Consider the following 5,000-nt stretch of genomic DNA (forward strand, 5'->3'; position numbering starts at 1 on the left):
TTTAATTAGCTTGGTTTTTCTCTTGTATTGCTTTTCTTGTGCTTTTTTCTCCTTATTCTCTCTTTAAAAAAAAAAAATAAAAGCAAAATTTTCTTGTTCTGTTGGCAGATAATTCTGCTTATTTTAAGTATTAATTTTCTTATTCTAGTATCTTTTTTTCGGAGGAATTTTTGCAGCGAATGTGAGGCATCCTGCCGATGGGAACTGACCCGAGAACACAAGTTCACCGGAGAGTTAACGACCTATGAGGGCTGGGTTTAAATGCCCCCCCCCCCCCCCCCCCCCCCCCCCCCCCACAATGTGGTCCCGTGGTTGTTCCTCAGAGAAATGTGACCAAGCACCGGGACTCTGCTGCTCCAGGAACCAGGAATTCAACTTAAGAGCCGAGCAAACGACAGACGATTCCCGTTTTCCTGACTGCAGGTTTGACGTTTGTCGACGTTTATTGAGAGAAAGGGAGGCGCGCAAATTAACAGCCGACCGACAAAAGGCCACTCAGCATTGGTCCGGATCAGGAGGATTGATTCTACCACGATTCTCCTTCCTTCTCCTTTATTACCAGACCGACCAGACGTTCAGGTGGCCAGCCGACACCGCGCTCTGCCTCTTTGAAGTCTGGCTGGAACCCAGAAAACACCACCGCCCCCCCCTCCCTCCCCTCACCGCTGACCTTTCCACCTCGTCGTTCCACTGCTCTAATCCACATCTCCTACTGCGCTCTCTCGCTCTCTCTCTCCCCCTCTCTCTCTCTCTCTCTCTCTCTCTCTCTCTCTCTCTCTCGTACGCTCGCCCGATTTGGTTGGCGGGCGTCGGGCTGCAGACGACGGTGGCCCAGCTACCTCAAAGACACCGTGAACATAAAGTCCTCCTTGGACTCCAGGGAGATCAAAGCGAGTCGTGGAGGTCAGACCAGAGAGATCAAAGCGAGTCGTGGAGGTCAGACCAGAGAGATCAAAGCGAGTCGTGGCGGTCAGACCAGATAGCCTCTTTCTCAAAGCCACTGACCTTCATTCATCTCGGGAACTCCTTAACCTCCACCTCTCCACACCTTCTAAATCCCGCGGGGGAAAACAAAGGAAAACGGCAGAAAAAAAAAAAAAAAGGAAAACAAAAGAAGGACGGGAGTAGGTTAATAGCTAATCTGTCATTACGCGTCTGGACAGCCCATTAGCCCGGAGCCGCCGTCGCCGTTACGCAACCAGCCCTTCACGTCTACACCCTCTTTCCCTTCCACTCACCGAGCTCCTCTTCCTCGCCGGAGGGGTTCTCGGGCGCCCGGCGAGGGCGGCCCGCGGCCCCCTCCCCGCCAGCCGCCGCCCGGCCGTCCCGGCGCCCTCAGGGGAGCGGCGGCGGCGGAGGCGGGGCCGGGGGCATCCCCCGGCGGGAGGCAGGCGGGAGGCGGCGGCGGCGGAGGTCCGAGCGCCGGGATCGGGAAGCTGGTCCGAGGAGCGCGGCGTCAGGCCGGCGACGTGTCCGAACGTCCCGGAGGCGGCTGGGAGCGCAGCGGTGGAGCCATCGCTCATGTCAACAACAACAACAACAACAACAACAACAACAACAACGACGACCAGGCTGCTCCACTGCGGGACGCAGCAGACTGGAGCAGGGAGCACAACCTGCTAAGCTACTTTAGAACTCGGCTAAAAGGTTTAAGGGACGCACACACCCACAGACACACACACAGACACACCCACAGACACACACACACACACACCAGACTCAGCTTAACAATACCCGCTAATCCAGCACATATGACCGCTGCACTACGCCGTCGCCATGAACTACAAATGCGTTTCCCTTTCATCTGTCCTCCGGCACAATATTCTCTTCTTTCAACTAGTCAAACAACTCTACAAGTTAGATTTTTTGTCCGACTGTTCAATAAAGTTTCCTCTTGGAAATCCCACAAAGTGCACTTTGATCAAGTCTTCCACGTGTTGGGATTAATGTCTAACGATAGAAAACATTCATGTTAAAATATAAATACTTTTATGAGGCTTGGATGATTGTGTGGATTCATTTATGATTATTTATTTGATTTTTTTTTCAAATTTGGAAACGTTCCATTGGAATGAATGGGACTTGACGGGAATTATCAAGAGTTTTAAATAAATGTGCATTAACCAGGAATTTAAAACAAAACACTAAACAACTAAAACAAGCAGATTACCTACAAGTACAGTTGAGTATCTATGTAATTCCTACATATAAAGTGAAGTAAGCTGTGATGATCCATCATCCATCAATGAAATGATCATTCAGCAAAAGAAATCTAACATTTGAACAAGTTCTACTCACAAATAAATCTCTTTTAATTGTATTGTTTTGGATGCATGTCTGCCTAAAATAAAACAAATATTCATGCTTGGACACGATATGTTTCCATTAAATACATCTTAACTCCAATTAAGTCATTACAATTTAGAATATTTATAAAAGTGGAAATTTACTGGAAATTTAGTAACTCTAATCCTGATAAATAATAATAATAATTTTAAAAAAAAGTTCCCAAAATAGAAACCGACTTTGACTAAAATCAGTTTGAGGTTCCGGCCTGAGACACAAAAGAATAAATGAAATAGAACGCCATCAGAAAAGTGGCTCCAAGGAAACAACTTGTACATTCTAGATTAGATTCTTCTCAAAATTCAACTTATAGGAATTACATGGTTTTGTGTTCGATTTGTACTTTTACAACCCCTGCCATGTAGAAAAACCAGAAAGTTACTCATAAACATGAGTAACTAATGATATTTATGATTTGTTAAAAACTTTTTATCAGAGCATCAAGACGTATTTTAGAATAAAAACCTAATAAATAAAAGAAAGAGTGGGTTTGTGATGTTAGAGGAGCTGACAGTGAACACAGTGTATAAACCAGGTTATTGCTCTTTTCAACACCTCAGTTTAACTCTTAAACCACTTATTTGATAATCTCTCTCCTGGGGTGGGGGGGGTACCAGGGCCGCGATTACAGGCTCAGGGGTCTTGACCCTCCGGTCGGACCTGAGAAACTCTGAGACGCTCCGATGGTCAACCGGTGTTTGTGTGTCTGGGATTACTGGGCTAAGAATAGAGAGCTGGAGGACGACGGCCCACAGCAGGGGTCCAGAGGTGTTTACACACACACACACACACACACACACACACACACACACACACACACACACACACACACACACACACACACACACACACACACACACACACACACACACACACACACACACACACACACACACACACACACACACACAAATATACACGCACACACACACATACATACACATGCACACGCGCACACACACAAATATACACGCACACACACACACACACACACAAATACACGCACGCACGCACAAATATACACGCACCCACACACACACACAAATATACACGCACACACACACATACATACAGACACACACAAATACACACATAAATACACACCCACACAAATATACACGCACACACACACATACATACACATGCACACGCGCACACACACACACAAACAAATATACACATATACACGCACACACACACACACACACACACACACACAAATACACGCACGCACACACATGCACGCACGCACAAATACACACACACACACACACACACACACCCACACACACACACCACCCGTTTCAACACTCCCAGACGCTGCCGGTTCGATTCCTCAGTATTTCACCTGTGAGGTGAAACTCGTGTAACATGTGCAGATTAAATATTCACGGTAAAAGACGGTTTATCTCTCTTTATTTTGACAGGAAACGAAGCGTCACGTTGTGTTAATATAATGAATTCTGTCTGTAATAAACATGAAGGACATGAGAACAGACGCAAGTCCTGGAAAATATTTGTGAAAATGTGTTTAAATGCTTGTTAAAGCTAAAGGACGGAGTGAAGTCTTTTAAATGTTTGGAACTGAGAGTGGAAAACAAAAAAAAAACCCAACAAAAACAAAAGAAATCTAACAAAAGAAAACCCCCGATCAGATTTGAAAATTGCCTTTAAATTAAATTTTTTTTAAAATAAATCTCTCCTAAATATTAGTGGTGTAGTTTACTGGTCTAAATTTAAAATACAAACAAAAAATACAAATAAATTAGATACATTTCAGCCATACGGATACATTTTAAAAAGTGCTATTGTAAGACTTTAAGAATAAACTGAGCAAAATAACGTTTATTTGCCAATTAAGAGCTTAATAATTAAACACATTGCATGATGTGTTTGTTGCAGAGTTCTCCTGTGTGGTTTGCAAAAAATAAAGTAAAAAAATATATCCATTTAACAGCGATTGTGCCGTTTTGTATTTTAAACGTCTCCAAAGGGAAAAAGCAAATAATGTTTAATACTGTATTCAGTCACTGGCCTTATATTAGTTTGGAAGAAATTAAAACAGCAATAACAAATAAAAGTGCAAAAAAATATTAAAAAAATAAAAATAAGGATGTAGTGATTCAGAAAAAGACAGAAAAACTATTAAGAGAAAAATCAGACTTAAAAAAGAAGAAATAAACTGATTAATAGAAAACCTAACAGTAACATCCCTCCTCTGGCGCCCTCTGCTGGTCAGAAATATATCGACAGTCCAATTATCACCTTGATGGCAGAGATACTCGATTACTTCTCACCATAGAAGTAATATGATGGCTTCTGTCTGTATTTTGTTACCGATTCCAAGAACTAAAGGTGGAACTTGTTTCTTATTTAACAGAGAAAAGCCGCTTCTGTGGTCTTTTATTGACATTTTATCAGTCTAACGGTCTCTTGTGCTTCTCTTGTTTTTTGTTTTTTTCATATGTGTTTGCGTTTGACCCACATGTCCGTGCTTTGAGTTCACAACAAACCCTGCTGGGATCAGGAATCAGTTTACACCACTGACCTTTGACCCCCCCTCTCAAGAGAGTCACAGCTTGAGAGCAACGCTGAGAGGAAACGTCTTCCCAGTCCAAACAGAGACTAAAGAGGACTGAAAGAGGACTAAAAGA

At 43.5% G+C, this 5,000-nt stretch overlaps 1 protein-coding gene across 9 annotated transcripts in view; it reads right to left on the reverse strand.

The window, feature by feature from the left end:
- lrrfip1a (leucine rich repeat (in FLII) interacting protein 1a) overlaps positions 1-5,000 on the reverse strand; it is a 53,661-nt gene that overhangs the window by 27,064 nt on the left and 21,597 nt on the right. The window lies entirely within an intron of this gene.

Source organism: Blennius ocellaris (assembly GCF_963422515.1).
Source record: "Blennius ocellaris genome assembly, chromosome: 6".
Taxonomy (NCBI): Eukaryota; Metazoa; Chordata; class Actinopteri; order Blenniiformes; family Blenniidae; genus Blennius; species Blennius ocellaris.